This window comes from Schistocerca cancellata, chromosome 11 (assembly GCF_023864275.1).
Source record: "Schistocerca cancellata isolate TAMUIC-IGC-003103 chromosome 11, iqSchCanc2.1, whole genome shotgun sequence".
Taxonomy (NCBI): domain Eukaryota; kingdom Metazoa; phylum Arthropoda; class Insecta; order Orthoptera; family Acrididae; genus Schistocerca; species Schistocerca cancellata.
The window spans coordinates 129841581-129863815 of record NC_064636.1 but is presented as its reverse complement, the minus strand read 5'-3'; the positions used below and the strand labels follow the sequence as shown (position 1 = coordinate 129863815).

The 22235-nt window shown below is 46.0% G+C and overlaps 1 non-coding gene across 1 annotated transcript; it reads right to left on the bottom strand.

Annotated features, from left to right (window-relative positions):
* Positions 1-2059: 2059 nt before the first annotated feature.
* Positions 2060-2133, bottom strand: Trnat-ugu (transfer RNA threonine (anticodon UGU)). The gene has a single exon. It is a non-coding gene; the product is annotated as a tRNA-Thr (tRNA).
* Positions 2134-22235: the final 20102 nt, after the last annotated feature.

Below are 22235 nucleotides of genomic sequence, written 5' to 3'. Positions count from 1 at the left end.
CAGTTTTTTCTGATTTATAGCTAATTCAGGCGTGATTTTAATAACTGAGAGACTTGTTCAAAAAGATTTCGGGCTTGCAGCCAGTCGTCGTAAACTTCATTCCCCGATATTTCGGCTGGACAACTGCCAGCCATCTTCAGGTGAGCCGAGCGAGGACTGACGAAGACCTTTTTTTTTCCCCTCTATTGTTATTTGATGCCTCAGGTGAGGTGGGCCGGCAGCGGCCTACATACACCGCTCTTCGGCCAACAGACACAAGATATACAAACAAAAATTACGCGAAGCGAAATGTAGTGTGAGGAGGGCTATGCAAGAGGCGTTCAATGAATTTGAAAGTAAAGTTCTATGTACTGACTTGGCAGAAAATCCTAAGAAATTTTGGTCTTATGTCAAAGCGGTAGTTGGATCAAAACAAAATGTCCAGACACTCTGTGACCAAAATGGTACTGAAACAGAGGATGACAGACTGAAGGCCGAAATACTAAATGTCTTTTTCCAAAGTTGTTTCACAGAGGAAGATTGCACTGTAGTTCCTTCTCTAGATTGTCGCACAGATGACAAAATGGTAGATATCGAAATAGACGACAGAGGGATAGAGAAACAATTAAAATCGCTCAAAAGAGGAAAGGCCTCTGGACCTGATGGGATACCAGTTCAATTTTACACAGAGTACGCGAAGGAACTTGCCCCCCTTCTTGCAGCGGTGTACCGTAGATCTCTAGAAGAGCGTAGCGTTCCAAAGGATTGGAAAAGGGCACAGGTCATCCCCGTTTTCAAGAAGGGACGTCAAACAGATGTGCAGAACTATAGACCTATATCTCTAACGTCGATCAGTTGAAGAATTTTGGAACACGTATTGTGTTCGAGTATAATGACTTTTCTAGAGACTAGAAATCTACTCTGTAGGAATCAGCATGGGTTTCGAAAAAGACGGTCATGTGAAACCCAGCTCGCGCTATTCGTCCACGAGACTCAGAGGGCCATAGACACGGGTTCACAGGTAGATGCCACGTTTCTTGACTTCCGCAAGTCGTTCGATACAGTTCCCCACAGTCGTTTAATGAACAAAGTAAGAGCATATGGACTATCAGACCAATTGTGTGATTGGATTGAGGAGTTCCTAGATAACAGGACGCAGCATGTCATTCTCAATGGAGAGAAGTCCTTCGAAGTAAGAGTGATTTCAGGTGTGCCACAGGGGAGTGTCATAGGACCGTTGCTATTCACAATATACATAAATGACCTGGTGGATGACATCGGAAGTTCACTGAGGCTTTTTGCAGATGATGCTGTGGTGTATCGAGAGGTTGTAACAATGGAAAATTGTACTGAAATGCAGGAGGATCTGCAGCGAATTGACGCATGGTGCAGGGAATGGCAATTGAATCTCAATGTAGACAAGTGTAATGTGCTGCGAATACACAGAAAGATAGATCCTTTATCATTTAGCTACAAAATAGCAGGTCAGCAACTGGAAGCAGTTAATTCCATAAATTATCTGGGAGTACGCATTAGGAGTGATTTAAAATGGAATGATCATATAATGTTGATCGTCGGTAAAGCAGATGCCAGACTGAGTTTCATTGGAAGAATCGTAAGGAAATGCAATCCGAAAACAAAGGAAGTAGGTTACAGTACGCTTGTTCGCCCACTGCTTGAATACTGCTCAGCAGTGTGGGATCCGTACCAGATAGGGTTGATAGAAGAGATAGAGAAGATCCAACGGAGAGCAGCGCGCTTCGTTACAGGATCGTTTAGTAATCGCCAAAGCGTTACGGAGATGATAGATAAACTCCAGTGGAAGACTCTGCAGGAGAGACGCTCAATAGCTCGGTACGGGCTTTTGTTGAAGTTTCGAGAACATACCTTCACCGAAGAGTCAAGCAGTATATTGCTCCCTCCTACGTATATCTCGCGAAGAGACCATGAGGATAATGACCTGACACCATGTCAGGTGGTTTGCGGAGTATGGATGTAGATGTAGATGTAGATATATTACAACGAAATGGACACTGGTTACAGGCGTTGACATACGTCAACGGGGACAGATGAAAATGTGTTCCCCGACCGAGACTCGAACCCGGGACCTCCTGCTTACATGGCAGACGCTCTATCCATCTGAGCCACCGAGGACACAGAGGATAGCGCGACTGCAGGGATTTATCTCTGGCACGCCTCCCGCGAAACCCACATTCTCAACGTATTGTCCCGCACTACATTCGTAGTGCCCCCGCCCATTATACTCATTACTCTGTCCCCATTGACGTACGTCAACGCCTGTAAGCGGCTAAGGGTGTTCATTTCATTGTAATTTCATTCTAACGAGCTGCATGGTCAGCGATGGTATCTGTTCTTTCAAACATGTCCGAAAGAACAGGTACCATCTTAGTATACACAAGATATAGACAGAAGATAGAGAAAACATAAAAAGCATGGTAAACACATGATGAACAGTGGACAATAAATTAGGAGTCGTTCGATGGAAGGCACTGTACATGAAGGGTGGCACCAGATGAACAGATGAAGACATCCAATTGGAGACACGAATGTAGTAGAACACTGATGAAAACTCTGGAGAGACACTGACACATGGAAACACTGGCAACAGTCATCTCGTGGTCGTACGGTAGCGTTCTCGCTTCCCACGCCCGGGTTCCTGGGTTCGATTCCCGGAGGGGTCAGGAATTTTCTGTGCCTCGTGATGGCTGGGTGTTGTGTGATGTCCTTAGGTTAGTTAGGTTTAAGTAGTTCTAAGTTCTAGGGGACTGATGAGCATAGATGTTAAGTTCCATAGTGCTCAGAGCCATTTGAACCATTTGAACTGGCAACAGTCATCAGCGAAGCACTCACACTGACGAAGGGGGGGGGGGGGTGCCTCCAGGTCAAAGGGAGAGGTAGGAGTGTGGGAAGGGGGGTGGAGCTGGGTGGAGCCAGTGGGAGAAAGAAGGGTGACCAAGGAGAGGAGAGAGGAGAGGGTTTGGAAGCCTGGGGAAAGGGGTGGAAGCGGGAGACGTGGGAGAGAGGAGGGGGGAGAAGGCAGGTGAGAAGGGATAGAGGGAGCCCTGGGGGAAAAGGAGGGAATGGGAGGAGAGCTGGTAGGAGGGGTAGATGACAAGGACATCATCAGGGAGGGGGAGTTGGCGGAAGCCAGTGTGGGAAAGGGTACCGAGGGTGTGAAGGTGGAGAGCAGGTGGGATGCAAGAATACAGGCGCAGCAGCAGGCTGGGATGGGCGAGGATGGGAGAGACTAGCGAGTGTGGGGGATCGAGCTTGCGGGAGGCATAAAGGATCCGTATCCGTTTGAGGAAAAGGAGAAGGTGCGGGAAGAGAATCAAGTCGAAGAGGATCCGTGAGGGGGATGGGAGACAGATGCGATAGGGGAAGCGGAGCGCGTGGCGTTCAAGAATTTGGATGGGGCGGAGATCCAGGAGGGATGGGCATAGCAGAGGATGGAGCAGAAGATGGATTTATAGGTGTGGAGGATGGTGGAGGTGTCCAGACCCCACGAGCAGCCAGACAGGAGTTTGAGGATGCGGAGTCGGGAACGTGCCTTAGCTTGGATCGTCCGGAGATTGGGGGAGGGGGGGAGGTGGTATATGACGAAGACGTTCTCCACTCCGTCTTACATAGTGTGCTGATGCTACTGCCGCGCATGCGGTGCAGTCGCGGAGACAGAAGAGCCACACCGCCCAACGGCAGCGCCGTCGCTGGTGGAACTGCAGTACTCAGATGCCGTCGGTTCTGTCGCTGGCCGCAGCTATCAAAGTCTTCCGGAGATGACGGGATTCCACGCGTTATTCAATTGATAACCACTGTCATGGGTCATCAGGTTTCTCGCGATGCGTATTCCAACGGATTCTTTGATAATGGAGTCCTAAAAAGTTGTTGCTGTAGCTATTAAAAAAGCGGATAAAAATTCGCTTGACTTCAACCATTCCTTCCAGTCCAAGTAAGTGCAGGCCAGGTTTTTGCTTGAATTTAAAGAAACGGTACCGGTAGCAACTGAGAGATTTACATCGAAGAAATTAAAAAGAGAGTGTACTGACCCGTCATGGTGTTCAGAACGGGTCAGAACACTGTTGCAGAAGCATGCCGAACTTAAAAGGAAACAAAATCTCCAAGATTTTACCGAAGCTGGAAACTTAGCGCGGACTTCATTGCGAGACGCGCTTGAAGGCTTCCTCAACGGAGCGCTCACTCGAAATCTGGAAGAAAATCCAAAGAAACTCTGGTGCAGCGGCAAGACGCAGTCAGCGCCTTCACTGTGCGATACCAATGCTCATATCACCGAGGAACGCGCCACGAAAGCTAGGTCGGTAAACACAGTCTTCGAAATTCCTTCACCAAAGGAGACAACATAAATATTCCGGAATTCGAACCAAGAACAACTACCAACGTAAGTAACTTAGAAGGAAGCAGCTTAAATCAATAAAAGCAAGTTTTCCGGTCCAGACTGTATACCAATTAGGTATGCTGATACAATAGCTCAAAACTTACCGATCATATACAACCACTCGCTCGACGAAACATCTGTACCTAAAGACTGGAAAGATGCACGAGTCACACCAGTATTCAAGAAGGAATACAGGGGTGATCTGATCCCATATCATTAACGTCGATTTGCGACAGCATTTTCGAACATACAGGCTGATTCAAAAAGAATACCACAACTTTAAAAATGTGTATTTAATGAAAGAAACATAATATAACCTTCTGTTATACATCATTACAAAGAGTATTTAAAAAGGTTTTTTTCACTCAAAAACAAGTTCAGAGATGTTCAATATGGCCCCCTCCAGACACTCGAGCAATATCAACCCGATACTCCAACTCGTTCCACACTCTCTGTAGCATATCAGGCGTAACAGTTTGGATAGCTGCTGTTATTTCTCGTTTCAAATCATCAATGGTGGCTGGGAGAGGTGGCAGAAACACCATATCCTTAACATACCCCCATAAGAAAAAATCGCAGGGGGTAAGATCAGGGCTTCTTGGAGGCCAGTGATGAAGTGCTCTGTCACGGGCTGCCTGGCGGCCGATCCATCGCCTCAGGTAGTTGACGTTCAGGTTTCATAACTAACCTTTTTCGTAGGACTCTCCATACAGTTGATTGTGGAATTTGCAGCTCTCTGCTAGCTCTGCGAGTCGATTTTCCTGGGCTGCGAACAAATGCTTGCTGGATGCGTGCTACATTTTCATCACTCGTTCTCAGCCGTCCAGAACTTTTCCCTTTGCACAAACACCCATTCTCTGTAAACTGTTTATACCAACGTTTAATACACCACCTATCAGGAGGTTTAACACCATACTTCGTTCGAAATGCAAGCTGAACAACTGTCGTCGATTCAGTTCTGCCGTACTCAATAACAGAAAAAGCTTTCTGTTGAGCGGTCGCCATCTTAGCATCAACTGACGCTGACGCCTAGTCAACAGCGCCTCAAGCGAACAAATGTACAACTAAATGAAACATTATAGCTCCCTTAATTCGCCGACAGATAGTGCTTAGATCTGCCTTTTGTCGTTGCAGAGTTTTAAATTCCTAAAGTTGTGGTATTCTTTTTAAATCACCATGTATAATGTTTTCGAGAGATGGAATGCATAGCTACATCGCACTCTCTCTGTAATGGCATTCCACTATAAAGACGTACTCCTACTTGGAACATTTGAAGTGTGCCCTAGGAAATTCAGGCCGTTTACGTAATTAATGCGAATAATATAATTAATGAGAATGGCTACTATCGATTGTACTTACACCTTAGTGTTGAGATTATAGAGCCAAGTTGCACTCCTCTTTCTGATTAATTCGAATAACCTTCTTTCGTCCCCTGTAGTCTTCATTATTTCTTGAGTCTTGAGTCTGTCACCTTAAGCATTCTCCTCCAAACCCAGATTTTAAAATCTGCGGAATATCTTTCTTCTCTATTTTACTCATAGATTTTATTTCTCAGCAGCTGTAGTATATATTTCAGAAAAAAATTCAATAGAACTTCATCACGTACCTTACTTACACTTTTCATACGCTTTTATCTACGTTTCGCGCTGCTAGCACGACCGAGTGACGTGTACATAAATGTGATTCACTCACTGCAAATTATGAGTCTGCCAATCTGTGTTTTCAATAATAACGTACAGCACGTACATTTTTGGACGTACCATGGTATTACGCTTTTGTGAAGAAGGTTTGGTAAGTTCTAAACCATTACTAAGAAAGCTTCTGCAATACACTTCCAATACTCTAATAAATGTATGGCCAAGTTCTAATGCTTTATAATATCCCTAATTTTGTAGGTTTCTGGAGAGGACAAATTAATTTGTCAAAACCGGTAAAGCGAAAAAAAAATGTGTGTGAAACTGACGACTGAATTATATTCTGGAATCTTTTTTCTTTTTTTTCAACTGTCCATCATTCACAGTTGTATAATGCTACATTCCAGACATAACATTTAGCAGGTCTTCCCCTCAGCTGCATTGCAATTCTCAAAATGCAGATGTCACTAGGCACTCCACCATTCCAGTTGCTCTCCCTCGCATATAAACACTCCTCCTTATTTCTTCCGTGCACCTTCTGTTCCATGTCATTAAATTTCCCACATACAGAAAGTTTTTTTTCTGTCCTATCTTTCTTCCGCCTGAGAATATGTTAAATGGAGCTTCCTTCTCTCATTCGTGCGGCCCCTCCCGCCCGAGGTTCGAGTCCAGCCTCGGGCATTTGTGTGTGTGTTGTCCTTAGCTTTAAGTTAGTTTAAGTAGTGTGTGAGTCTAGAACCGCTGACCTCAGCAGTTTGGTCCCTTAGGAATTCACACACATTTGACCATTTTTATCGCTTATTCTCATCAGGTTTCCTGTTTCCTCTAAATAATAAACTTGCCAGAAAAAAAAGTCGGTATACAGTTTTGAAGCACTGCATTCACTCATAATAAAAAGAACCAGGGTATTCTATCTTTCACAGAGCATCTAACAAAAACAGCCGAAAGACTGAAAACAAAAACCGTGATTCAAAAGCTACGTGGTACAACGCTGAGAGCATCGCCATCCTCTGCCCTGGGTCTTGTCTTCGCAACCGCTGAATATTGTGCCCTACTTGGCTAAACAAACCATATGCACAAAAGGTAGATGTCCAAGAAAATAACGCCACGAGAATGATTTTCTAGCGTTATTAAAACAACACCTACAAAATGGCTGCCAGATCTGAACCTTATTCCACATCCTCAACTACGCCGCATATACTTTCTCATCAATAGTAGAAGAATATCATAGAAAATAAAAATATACCAATCCTTTTCTGGATATGCGTTATCGGGTGGGGATTTGTAGAACTCCGCTTAATACACACATCAAAAAAAGTTTTGCACCATCATTTCTGCCCTTTTTATTGCTCATGAAAACGACACATTGCATGTCGTACCACCATATAGCGAGCCCTTCAGAGGTGGTGGTCCAGACTGCTGTACACACCAATACCCCTAATACCCAGCAGCACGTCCTATTGCACTGATGCATGTCTGTATTCAAAAATGGTTCAAATGGCTCTGAGCACTATGGGACTCAACTTCTGAGGTCATTAGTCCCCTAGAACTTAGAACTAGTTAAACCTAACTAACCTAAGGACATCACAAACATCCATGCCCGAGGCAGGATTCGAACCTGCGACCGTAGCGGTCTTGCGGTTCCAGACTGCAGCGCCTTTAACCGCACGGCCACTTCGGCCGGCATGTCTGTATTCGTCATGGCATACTATCCACCAGTTCATCAAGGCATTGTTGATCCAGATTGTCCCACTCCTCAACAGTGATTCGGGCGTAGATCCCTCAGGGGGTTTGGTGGGTCACGTCGTCCATTAACAGCCCTTTTCAATCCATCCCAGGGATGTCCGATACGGTTCAAGTCCGGAGAACATCCTGGCCACTCTAGTTGAGCGATGTCGTTACCCTGAAGGAAGTCATTCACAACATGTGCTCGATGGGGGCGCAAATTCTCGTCGATGGAGACGAATGCCTTGCCAATTTGCTGCCGATAAGATTGCTCTATCGTTCGAAGGACGGCATTCACGTATCGTACAGCCGTTACGGTGCCTTCCACGGGCGGTGTACGTCGGCCCCACACAATGCCACCTTGCTGCACTCGCTGGACAGTGTGTCTAAGGCGTTCAGCCTGACCGGGTTGCCTCCAAACACGTCTCCGACCATTGTCTGGTTGAAGGCATTTGCGACATTCATCGGTGAAGAGAACGTGATGCCAATCCTGTGCGGTCCATTCGGTACGTTGTTAAACCCATCTGTACCACGCCGCATGGTGTCGTGGTTGCAAAGATGAACCTCGCCATTGACGTTGCGAATGAAGTTGCGCATCTTGCAGCCTATTGTGCACAGTTTGAGTCGTTACACGACGTCCTGTGGCTGCACAAAAAGCATTATTCACGGTTGCGTTGCTGTCAGGGTTCCTCCGAGCCATAATCCGTAGGTAGCGGTCATCTACGGCAGTAGTAGAACTTGCGCGGCCTGAGCGAGGCATGTCGTCGGCAGTTCCTGTCTCTCTGTATCTCCTCCATGTCCGAACGACATTGGTTAGATTCACTCCGAGACGGACACTTCCCTTGTTGAGAGCTCTTCCTGGGACAAAGTAACAAGGTGTAATCGATCGAAAGACGGTATTGACCGTCTGGGCATGATTGAACTACAGACAACACGAGCCGTGTCGGACCCCCTCTGTCTACTAGACGCTGCTCATGCGTGCTTGTTTACGTCTCTGGGAGAGTTTGGTGACATCTCTGAACAGTCAAAGGGACTGTGTCTGTGATACAGTATCCACAGTCAACGTCTATCTTCAGGAGGTCTGGGAACCGGGCTGACGCAAAATTTTGTTTGATCTGTGTTGGTCAGGTGTGCACTACCCTTAGAGGTACTTAAATGAACACTCGCCAGTCGTTATGCGAATAGCGAAGACATCAGACTGCGTTTAGAGTAAAGACTCTTCCATTGTCAGAATTTTATCGGTAAACTGTCGAAGTATTCGTAACAAAGTTCCCGAATTTTCCGCCCTCCAGTGAAGTTCTCGCGCTGAAATTATTCTTGAGACCGAGGACTGGCTGAAACCCGAAGAAAGCTCTGAGATATTTAGCCAGTCATGAAATGTATGTCGGAAAGACAGATCATACGCCATAGGTGGGTGAGTGTTCATTACAATTGAAAAAAATGTTGTCTCTATTGAGATCGAAACTGAAATAGACAGTGGAATTATGTAGTCGCGTGTGACAGGTCTAGACGAAACCATGTTAATTGTTGGATGTTTTTACCGGCGACCCGGTTCCGCTGTGATAGTTCTACACTCATCCAAAGGAAGTCTACGGTCATTAGCGCTCAGATTATAATGGGTTGGAGGCGGCTTTAGCCTGCTTAGACTGGGACGTCTCTAGATTAACTACAGGGGGCAGACGGACAGTCTTGCGAAGTTCTTTCTGAAGACGTTTTCCGAAACAATCTTGAGCAGCTGGTACTACGTCAATCTCAACGTAGGCCGGGCCTTATCGATGGCGTAAGTATAGAGACGGGGATCAGTCATCATGGCGCCATCATAGCGACTGTGGTTACGAGAGCTGATTAATAAGAAGGTTGGGAGACTGTTTCCGCTAGAAAGAGCAGATAACCAGTTGTTGGCATTTCACTTAGACAATGAAGTGACATCATTTAATTCCAATATGACGGACATACAAGAATTACTGACAAAGTTTAAACAGATTGTAAATCGTGCTCTGGACAAGTATGTGTGTAGCAAGTGGATTAAGGACGGTAAGGACCCATCGCGAATTAGCGCCTAAATTGGGAAAATGCTGAAGAAGCAAAGGCTGTTGCGCTCTCGGTTCAAAAGAGAACGTGCAAATGACGACAGGCAAAGGTTAGTAGAAATTGCTGCGCCTACGGGAAAAACCTGTCCGCGGAACATGCAACAGCTGCCAACGGAAAAGATGCGGACGAGAATCCGACAAAATTATGGGCCTATGTAAAATCGTTAAGTGGATCTGCGGCACCCATCCAGTGACTGGTTGACAAGTCCGGAGTGGCAATACAAGGCAGCAGCAAAGCGAAAGCAGAAGATTTAAATTTCGCGTTTAACAAATCGTTCACGCAGGACAATCGCAGGTTCTTGTATGGACGACGTAGTAGTAAACATTCCTGGCGTCGTGAAACGACTGAAATAGTTGAAAACAAATAAGGCACCAGGTCCGGCTGGGATCCCAGTTCGGTTTTACGACATTGGCCCTGCCCTAGCTTGCATTTATTGAGAATCTCCCGCCCAGCTCAAAGTCCCAAGAGACTGGATAAAAGCCCACGTGACCCCTGTATATAAGAAGCGTAAAAGAACGGACACGCAGAATTACAGACCAGTATCCTCGGCATGGGTTTGCTGCAGAATTCGAGAACACTTTCTCATTTCAAATACAATAAATTTCGTAGAGACGGCACTGCTTTAGAAGCCATCGCTCGCGCGAAACTCAGCTTGCCCTTTTCTGAGATGTCGTACTGTACGGACGATGGGCAGCATGGAGATTCCATATTTCTAGATTTCCGGAAAGTGACACTGCAGACTCTTAAGGAAGGTTCGGGCTTACCGAATAGGTTCCAAAGTATGTGAGCGGATCGGAGAGCTCTTAAGTAATAGAACCCAGTACGTTGTCCTTGACAGCGAGTGTTCATCAGGCTATCTTCAGGAGTGCAACAAGGGAGTGTGATTGGAGCGCTGTTGTTAGCTACATACATAAATGATTTGGCAGACATATTGGGCAGCAGTCTGCGATTGTTTGCTGATGACGCAGTAGTACAGCCGGAGGTGTCTCATTGGGTGACTGTAGGAGCATACAAGATGACTTAGATAAAATTTCTACATGGCGCGATGAATGGCAGCTAGCTCTAAGTGCAGAAAAATGTAAGTTAATGCGGATGGCCAAGACGATAAAAGTCTGTAATGTCCGGATACAACATTAGTAGTGTGCTGCCTGTTCATTAAATATCTACTACGCGTGACGTCGCAAAGTGATATGAATCAGGGCGCCCATGTAAGGGTTGTAGTATGCAAGGCGGATTGTCGACTCCTGTCTATTGGCAGAATTCCAGAAAAGTGTGGTTCATTTGTAAAGGATACCGCATACAGGACCCTGGCGCGACCTGTTATTGAATAATGCTGGAGTGTTTGAGACGAGCATCAGGTCGACATCTACATCTACATCTACACGACTACTCTGCAATTAACATTTAAGTGCTTGGCAGAGGGTTCATCGAATCCCAATCATACTATCTCTCTACCGTTCCACTCTGAACAGCGCGCGGGAAAAACGAACACCTAAACCTTTCTGTTCGAGCTCTGATTTCTCTTCTTTTATTTTGATGATCATTCCTACCTATGTAGGTTGGGTTCAACAAAATATTTTCGCATTCGGAAGAGATAGTTGGTGACTGAAATTTCGTAAATAGATCTCGCCGCGACGAAAAACGTCTTTGCTTTAATGACTTCCATCCCAACTCGCGTATCATATGTGCCACACTCTCTCCCCTATTACGTGATAATACAAAACGAGCTGCCCTTTTTTGCACCCTATCGATGTCCTCCGTCAATCCCACCTGGTAGGGATGCCACACCGCGCAGCAATATTCTAACGGAGGACGAACGAGTGTAGTGTAAGCTGTCTCTTTAGTGGACTTGTTGCATTTTCTAAGTGTCCCGCCAATGAAACCCAACCTTTGGCTCGCCTTCCCCACAATATTATCTATGTGGTCTTTCCAACTGAAGTTGTTCGTAATTTTAACACCCACGTACTTATTTGAATTGACAGCCTTGAGAATTGTACTATTTATCGAGTAATCGAATTCCAACGGATTTCTTTTGGAACTTATGTGGATCACCTCACACTTTTCGTTATTTAGCGTCAACTGCCACCTGCCACACCATACAGCAATCTTTTCTAAATCGCTTTGCAACTGATACTGGTCTTCGGATGACCTTACTAGACGGTAAATTACAGCATCATCTGCGAACAACCTAAGAGAATTGCTCAGATTGTCACCCAGGTCATTTATATAGATCAGGAACAGCAGAGGTCCCAGGACGCTTCCCTGGGGAACACCTGATATCACTTCAGTTTTACTCGATGATTTGCCGTCTATTACTACGAACTGCGACCTTCCTGACAGGAAATCACGAATCCAGTCGCACAACTGAGACGATACCCCATAGGCCCGCAGCTTGATTAGAAGTCGCTTGTGAGGAACGGTGTCAAAAGCTCTCCGGAAATCCAGAAATACGGAATCAACCTGAGATCCCCTGTCGATAGCGGCCATTAGTTCGTGCGAATAAAGAGCTAGCTGCGTTGCACAAGGACGATGTTTTCTGAAAGCATGCTGATTACGTATGAATAGATCGTTCCCTTCGAGGTGATTCATAATGTTTGAATACAGTATATGCTCCAAAACCCTACTGCAAACCGACGTCAGTGATATAGGTCTGTAGTTCGATGGATTACTCCTACTACCCTTCTTAAACACTGGTGCGACCTGCGCAATTTTCCAATCTGTAGGTACAGATCTATCGGTGAGCGAGCGGTTGTGTATGATTGCTAAGTAGGGAGCTATTGTATCAGCATTTAAAAGGGTGGCTGCTACAATTGTTACCGGTAGGTTTTAACACCACGCAAGTATTACAGAGGTGCTTCGGGAACCCAAATTGCGATCCCCGAGGTGTGATGGGTGGTAAGGGAATGTTCTTTTGGATCAATGCTACTGAGAAAATTTAGTGGACTGCAGCTGACTGCAGAACGATTCTGCTGCGGCCAACGTATATTTCGCGTAAGGACCGTGAAGATAAGAGATACGAGAAGTGAGGCCTGATACAGAGGCATATGGAAAGTCATTCCACGCTGACTCTGTTTGTGGGGGAACAGAAAAGGAAATGACTAGTAGTGGTACTAAGTACCCTCCCCCACGCACCGTACGGTGGCTTGTCTAGATACGGTTGTAGATGTGGATCAAGACGTCCGCTCTAGATAGTAACGAATAATAACAGCGCTGGTCGCTGTGCAAGATGAGTCCAACCTTACTAACGCTAAGAATCGAGAATAGCCTAGAAAACATAATAATAATATGCCGTGTGTCACCCAAAACCACCGGTATTCGACTTGCCACGCGAAACACGGTCAGCGCTAAACAATTAGGACACAACGTGGCAGATGTGCTTTTTTTATTTTTTTTATTTTATTTATTTATTTATTTATATATATTTTTTTGGACAGATGGGGTACGCAACCATCCCCACTTCCTGATTACGGAGAACCACACAGCATCAGAAACACGTCAGAAGAACATCCCACGACATCGTATGATGGTAGAACAGATTTCCTGCTGGCCACTCCAAGGGTAAAAGATTACATACACTGAAGCGCGAAAGGCATGCGTATTCAAATACAGCGATATGTAAACAGGCATAACACGGCGCTGCGGTCGGCAACGCCTACATAAGACGACAAGTGTCTGGCACAGTTGTTAGACGGCTTACTGCTGCTACAATGGCAGGTTATCAAGATTTAACTGACTTTGAACATGGTGCTATAGTCGGTGGGACACAGCATGGGGTAGCGATGAAAGTGGGGATTTTCCCGTACGACCATTTCACGAGTGTACCGTGAATACCAGATATCCTGTAAAATATCAAATCTCCGACATCGCTGCGGTCGGAAAAAGAACCTGCAAGATCGCGACCAGCGACGACTGAAGAGAATCGTTCAGTGTGGCAGGAGTATAACCCATCGGCAAATTGCTGCAGATTTCAGTCCTGGGCCAAGAACAAGTGTCAGAGTGCGAATCATTCAACGAAACGTCATCGATATGGGCTGTCGGAGCCGAAGACCCACCCGTGTACCGTCGATGACGTGTTGCCTGGTCGGACGAGTCCCGTTTCAAATTTTATCGAGCGGATGGACGTGTACAGGTATGGAATACATGAATCCACGGACCCTGCATGTCAGCATGCGGCTGTTCAAGCTGGTGGAGGCTCTGTAATGATGTGGGGCGGGTGCAGTTGTAGTGATGTGGGACCCCTGATACGTCTAGATACGACTCTGACAGGTGACACTGCGAAAGCATCCTGTCTGATCACCTGCATCCGTTCGCGTCAATTGTGCATTCCGACGGACTTGGGAAATTCCAGCAGGACAATGCGATCCCCCACACGTCCTGAATTGCTACAGACTGGCTCCAGCAGCACTCTTCCGACCACTTCCGCTCTCCACCAAACTCCCTAGATGTGAAAATTATCGAGCACATCTGGGATACCTTGCAGCGTGCTGTTCATAAGAGATGTCCACGCCCTGGTACTCTCACGTATTCATGGACAGCCTTGCAAGATACGTCGTGTCAGTTCCCTCCAGCACTACTTCAGACATCAATCGAGTCCATCGCACGTCGTGCTGCGGCACTTCTGCGTGCTCTTGTGGGCCCTGCACGATGTACCAGTTTCATTGGTTCAAATGGTTCAAATAGCTCTGAGCACTATGGGACTCAACATCTTAGGTCATAAGTCCCCTAGAACTTAGAACTACTTAAACCTAACTAACATAAGGACATCACACACACCCATGCCCGAGGCAGGATTCGAACCTGCGACCGTAGCAGACCCGCGGTTCCGGACTGCAGCGCCAGAACCGCTAGACCACCGCGGCCGGCAGTTACATTGGCCCTTCAGCGTGTACGGTCTAGGTACTGTACACTCTATGCACTTATTTTGCAATGTGTCAGGAAGCTATTGCAGAGCTGGCAAATTTTAAACTTGTTGCAGGATACAACGCTCACGGCTACAATAAACGGCGTCGCGATATGGTTCCCTGGAGCATACCCGATGTTACTTTCAGTCAGGGCTGGCAGGGAACGTGACGAGACGGAAGCCAGGGAGGGATAAAAGACGGCGTCAGCCTGTCGGGGTTCGAGACGAGTGGAGTGGAATTTGGGAGAGGGCTACGACTCGCCGGCTCCGGCGGTTAGCGCCGGTCGGTAGGCCGGGTGCGGAGATCTCCGGAGAAGTGCGCAGCGCGGCGTCTGCAGCGGCGGTCAGCGGCAGGGGGCGAGAGGCCGGTGACGGAAGGGGAGAGCGAAAGGGGCGAGGGGCGAGGGGCGAGGGGCGATCTGCATCCGGCGGACGTGTGAAGGGCGGCCGAGGGCGGCGGCGGGGGCGGCGGGGGCGGAGGCGCGGCGCCGCTCGATCGGGGGTGGCGGCCGCCACGTGCGCGCCGGGTCACCCGGGGCGGCGGAGCCTGGCGGTCGCCAACTCTGGCTGTCGAGGCTGGCGTCGGCCAAGGAGCAGGCGGGCCTGGCGCCCAGAAGCGACCGGAAGTGTCGAAAACAGGGAGGAAAGGTGCAGTCCTGAAAGAAAGCATACTGCGGAGACATGGCTTAGCCACAGCCTGGGGGATGTTTCCAGAATGAGATTTTCACTCCGCAACGGAGTGTGTGCTGATATGAAACTTCCTGGCAGATTAAAACTGTGCGCGCGACCGAGACTCGAACTCGGGATCTTTGTTTCATATCAGCGCACACTCCGCTGCATAGTGAAAATCTCATTCTGGAAACATCCGCCAGGATGTCTCCGCAATATCCTTTCTTTCAGGAGTGCTAGTTCTGCAAGGTTCGCAGGAGAGCTTCTGTAAAGTTTGGAAGGTAGGAGGCGAGATAGTGGCAGAAGTAAAGCTGTGAGTACGGGGCGTAAGTCGCGCTTCGGTAGCTCAGATGGTAGAGCACTTGCCCGCGAAAGGCAAAGGTCCCGAGTTCGAGTCTCGGTCAGGCACACAGTTTTAATCTGCCAGGAAGTTTCATATCAGCGCACACTCCGCTGCGGAGTGAAAATCTCATTCTGGAATTAGGTTCATTTTCCAACGAAAGTTCTTAGCAAGTCCGCGATTCTTTGTGTAAGATGGCAAAATTCCTAAAATGCTATAGCATGGGGATGCAAATACGCGACAGTATCGCATATTACGATACCTCTCGCATATTGGGGAACTCGTTCTCTCACGGTTGGTTATATGTAATTTACGCAATACTATCATGAGATAAGAATATTTTATCATATATTGTAGTAAAATTTTGGCAACTGCGTTTATTTTAATTCGATTAAATTGTCATAAACAGGAATTACTTTGACTAGTCTTATGATCAGAAATTGGAATGTTTTCTGGAACTCTCTTCCAAGGCAGTATTTTGCTCAGAAGTTGATCAATATAACTGCAAATTCAAAATACTCCGTTTACAGTACTTATAAAAAATTCATCGCCACCTTAACTTTTCCCGGCGAATCAAATGTTCAAATAACTTACGGGTTTGCTGGCGGGTGACGTCGACGAACACCGCCGATATTTCGACAGGAGCACACCCTGCCATTCTCAAGGCACAAATGCAAGGAAGAGAAAATGTGCACGCAAATTTAATAGCCGGCCAAAGTGGTCGTGCGGTTCTAGGCGCTGCAGTCTGGAACCGCGAGACCGCTACGGTCGCAGGTTCGAATCCTGCCTCGGCCATGGATGTGTGTGATGTCCTTAGGTTAGTTAGGTTTAACTAGTTCTACGTTCTAGGGGACTAATGACCTCAGAAGTTGAGTCCCATAGTGCTCAGAGCCATTTGAACCATTTGAACCAAATTTAATACCTCCGTTCACAACACAACCAAAGATAACCAACATCAGAAATATCTATAGTGACTATTAATCAGCAGGCGAGGTAGCACTGATTCTGTCCCTATGTTTTTTGATGAGAGACAGAATTAGTGTTTTTCGACCGCCTTCTAAGATTAAGGCCGTGTTGGCGTCCGTAAAAGATAATATCGGTTTGCGTAAGGCTGGGGTCTATCGTATTCCTTGCAGTTGTGGCATGTCATATATCGGTCAGACAGTCAGGACTGTGGAAGACCGGTGTATTGAACATAAGCGTCACACACGCTTACAACAGCCGAGCAAATCCGCTATTGCAGAACATTGCCTTGACACCGGTCATCCTACGGAATACAACAACACTGAGATTCTGGCTTGCACGTCAAGCTATTGGGATAGTGTTATTAAGGAAGCTGTTGAAATCAGACTATCAAGCAACCTTATTAACAAAGATGGTGGATTTTGTTTAAATGCTGCTTGGAATCCGGCTCTGTCTCTCATCAAAAAACAGAGGGACAGAATTAGTGCTACCTCACCTGTTGATTAATAGTTACTATTCATCGATATTTCTGATGTTGGTTATCTTTCGTTTTGTTGAGACTTGTTCTGTGTATGGTGTCTTCCTTGTTTCTCCTCTATGAACCGAGGTGTTAAATTTGCTTGCACATTTTCTCTTCCTTGCATTTGTGCCTTGAGAATGGCAGGGTGCGCTCCTGTCGAAATATCGGCGGTGTTCGACATCACCCGGCAGAAAACCCGAAAGTTATTTGAATTCATCGCCATGCTGACGTTCTTCAAGAAAGAGAGGCCAAAAACGAAAATGAAACTACTGACGGTGATGGTCAAACTGTCAGCCCGGCAGACATCACACTTCTCCCACACGTCGCGAAACCACCTGGAGATAGTCAAATAGGTCAAAAATCGTGTTATTGCTCTGCTGCGTTACTAACTTGAACTCCTAATGTGAAGCAATTGCAAGAATCTAAACAGAAGAAATCAGAGGCTGAAGCTAAGAAAGCAGCCGGAAAGTTATTTGGGGAGAAGAGTGGAAAACCTTCAAATCGTAGACCTAAAGCAGAAGAATCGTCTAGTGACTTGGCATCCGATGTCAATCTTGATGACAGTGGCGATTCAGACAGCAGTGATGACAATGACGCAGAGTGTCTGTTCTGTACTGGGCGCTTTTCTGAAGACATACACGGGGAGAAATGGGCACAGTGCTCGAAATGTTATCGCTGGTCTCATGATGATTGCGGTGTCACAGAAGACAATTTTGTTTGCCCCGGATGTCGTAAATATAAATGGCTGAGCACTATGGGAGTTAACTTCATCATCATCATCATCATCATCATCATTTAAGACTGATTATGCCTTTCAGCGTTCAGTCTGGAGCAAAGCCCCCCTTATACAGTTCCTCCATGATCCCCTATTCAGTACTAACATTGGTGCCTCTTCTGATGTTAAACCTATTACTTCAAAATCATTCTTAACCGAATCCAGGTACCTTCTCCTCGGTCTGCCCCGACTCCTCCTACCCTCTACTGCTGAACCCATGAGTCTCTTGGGTAACCTTGCTTCTCCCATGCGTGTAACATGACCCCTCCATCTAAGCCTGTTCGCCCTGACTGCTACATCTATAGAGTTCATTCCCAGTTTTTCTTTGATTTCCTCATTGTGGACACCCTCCTGCCATTGTTCCCATCTGCTAGTACCTGCAATCATCCTAGCTACTTTCATATCCGTAACCTCAACCTTGTTGATAAGGTAACCTGAATCCACCCAGCTTTCGCTCCCATACAACAAAGTTGGTCGAAAGATTGAACGGTGCACAGATAACTTAGTCTTGGTACTGACTTCCTTCTTGCAGAAGAGAGTAGATCGTAGCTGAGCGCTCACTGCATTAGCTTTGCTACACCTCGCTTCCAGTTCTTTCACTATGTTGCCATCCTGTGAGAATATGCATCCTAAGTACTTGAAACCGTCCACCTGTTCTAACTTTGTTCCTCCTATTTGGCACTCAATCCGTTTATATTTCTTTCCCACTGACATTACTTTCGTTTTGGATATGCTAATCTTCATACCATAGTCCTTACATTTCTGATCTAGCTCTGAAATATTACTTTGCAAACTTTCAATCGAATCTGCCATCACAACTAAGTCATCCGCATATGCAAGACTGCTTATTTTGTGTTCACATATCTTAATCTCACCCAGCCAGTCTATTGTTTTCAACATATGATCCATAAATAATATGAACAACAGTGGAGACAGGTTGCAGCCTTGTCTTACCCCTGAAACTACTCTGAACCATGAACTCAATTTACCGTCAACTCTAACTGCTGCCTGACTATCCATGTAAAGACCTTTAATTGCTTGCAAAAGTTTGCCTTCTATTCCATAATCTTGTACAACAGACAATAACTTCCTCCTAGGAACCCGGTCATATGCCTTTTCTAGATCTATAAAGCATAGATACAATTCCCTGTTCCACTCATAACACTTCTCCATTATTTGCCGTAATCTAAAGATCTGGTCCTGACAACCTCTAAGAGGCCTAAACCCACACTGATTTTCATCCAATTGGTCCTCAACTAATACTCGCACTTTCCTTTCAACAATACCTGAGAAGATTTTACCCACAACGCTGATTAAAGAGATACCTCTGTAGTTGTTACAATCTTTTCTGTTTCCATGTTTAAAGATTGGTGTGATTACTGCTTTTGTCCGGTCTGATGGAACCTGTCCTAACTCCCAGGCCATTTCAATTATCCTGTGTAGCCATTTAAGACCTGACATTCCACTGTATTTGATGAGTTCCGACTTAATTTCATTCACCCCAGCCGCTTTATTGTACTGCAATCTATTGACCATTTTTTCCACTTCCTCAAATGTGATCCGATTTCCATCATCATTCCTATCCCATTCTACCTCGAAATCTGAAACATTACTGATCGCATTTTCACCTACATTGAGCAACTCTTCAAAATATTCCCTCCATCTGCCCAAGGCATCCACAGGATTCACCAGCAGTTTTCCTGACCTGTCCAAAATACTTGACATTTCCTTCTTACCTCCCTTTCGAAGACTGCTAATTACACTCCAGAATGGTTTTCCAGCAGCTTGACCCATAGTCTCCAACCTGTTTCCAAAGTCTTCTGATGTCATAAGTTCCCTAGAACTTCGAATTACTTAAACGTAACTAACCTAACGACATCGCACACATCCATGCCCGAGGCAGGATTCGAACCTGCGACCGTAGCCGTCGCGCGGTTCCGGACTGTAGCGCCTAGAACCGCTCGGCTACCCGGGCCGGCTGTCGTAAATATAAACCTGACTATTGTGCAATTACTGAAGGATAACAGTAATGAATGAACATGTAAAAATTGTTTATTCATATATCATTATTCTGTAATAAAATAAGTAAAACAGAATATTATTACTGTCGCTTATTAGGAAACCTTGATCTCATTTCTACGAAATGCCTTGTTTGTGAAGATTGAATAACTACTCTGAAAGATTGTTTATTATTGCAAATACGATAATTGTATGATAAAATTAAATAATGCAAGATATTGTTACCAACACAAAATATACAATTGCACTAATTTGTATGTCATTCACAAAGGTTTACAAAAGTGTGTCTCATATTAGGCACCTTTCCTCTACGTGTCGTTAGGCCCGGGTGGGATCCGAAATGTTTCTGAATAGTGTGTGGCAAATTTCCATTACTGTAGTAGTCGACACCAGTCTTTAATGCAGCACTCAGTACGAACTTACATCTGAACTTGGTGATACTTAATATCACGTATAAGATTTCATTCGTACACGATTTCTACAGCTGTGCACCAAAAAAATAAATACGACAAACACAATACGTTACTGTCCACCAATACTGTATACAGTACATATATCCACTCAAAATGTTGTGTCGGCAGATTAGCCAACACAACGCTCACTAATTTAGAGGAGGCCGAAATGCACGCGTCAACTCACGCAGGCTGGCGTTAGGTCTGAAACAGGATACGTAATGAATGCTGTAAAGAAAAGTACGTAGCTGCTGGAATACTTAACTTTAATCCACATTCGTATACAGCGTTCTTGATGATACAAGTGAGACTCTCTCTAGAATTGGTTAATGGCGCCTTGCTAGGTCGTAGCAAATGACGTAGCTGAAGGCTATTCTAACTATCTCCCGGCAAATGAGAGAAAGGCTTCGTCAGTGTAGTCGCTAGGAAAGTCGTCCGTACAACTGGGGCGAGTGTTAGTAAGTCTCTCAAGACCTGCCGTGTGGTGGCGCTCGGTCTGCAATTATTGACAGTGGCGACACGCGGGTCCGACATGTAGTAATGGACCGCGGCCGATTTAAAGCTACCACCTAGCACGTGTGGTGTCTGGGGGTGACACCACACAAAACATCTTCTAGTTGTCTCAGAAGGGATAAATACAGATCCTGCCATCAAGAGAATCTCACACTGACCTGACAGAAGCCGTGCACAGGTCCAGGTGGCGGCAGTAGCGCATGCACATGGTACAAATGGGCAGTATACCGGTTGAGCTGTCATTTGTACACAGGTGACTAATGTTAACAGGTTTCAGAAGTGATTATATCCTCACGACGGGAATTAACAGCCTTTCAATGCTGACTACAAGTTGGAGCTACAACCATGGCACACTCCATTCCTGAAATCGTTAGGGGGTTCAATATCCGGAGTTCCGCATTGTCAAGAGCATGCCAAGAATATCAAATGTCAGCTATTACCTCTCACCACAGACAACGCAGTGGCTGACGGCGTTCACATAACGACTGAGAGCTATGGCGTTGCATCGAGATGTCAGCGCTAACAGAAATCAAAATGCAACTTGAGCCGTGCGTGGTTGCTGTTCGTGCCAGATCTCATTTGACATCCTGTTTCTACTGTGCTACCACCTCGTTATGTTAATTTACACTACTGGACATTAAAATTGCTACACCAAGAACAAATGCAGATGGTAAACGGGTATTCATTGGGCAAATATATTATACTAGAACTGACATGTGATTACATTTTCACGCAATTTGGGTGCATAGATCCTGAGAAACCAGTACACAGAAGAACCACCTCTGGCAGTAATAAAGACCTTGATACGCCTGGGCATTGAGTGAAACAGAGCTTGGATGGCGTGCACAGGTACAGCCGCCCATGCAGCTTCAACACGATACCACAGTCCATCAACAGTAGTGACTGGCGTATTGTGACGAGCCAGTTGCTCGGCTACCATTGACCAGACGTTTTCAGTTGGTGAGATATCTGGAGAATGTGCTGGCCAGGGCAGCAGTCGAACATTTTCTGTATCCAGAAAGGCCCCTACAGGACCTGCAGCATGCGGTCGTCGATTATCCTGCTGAAATGTAGGGTTTCGCAGGGATCGAATGAGGGGTAGAGCCACGGGTCGTAACAAATGTGAAATGTAACGGCTACTGTTCAAAGCGCCGTCAATGCAAACAACAGGTGACCGAGACGTGTAACCAATGACACCCCATACGATCACGCCAGGTGATACGCCAGTATGGCGATGACGA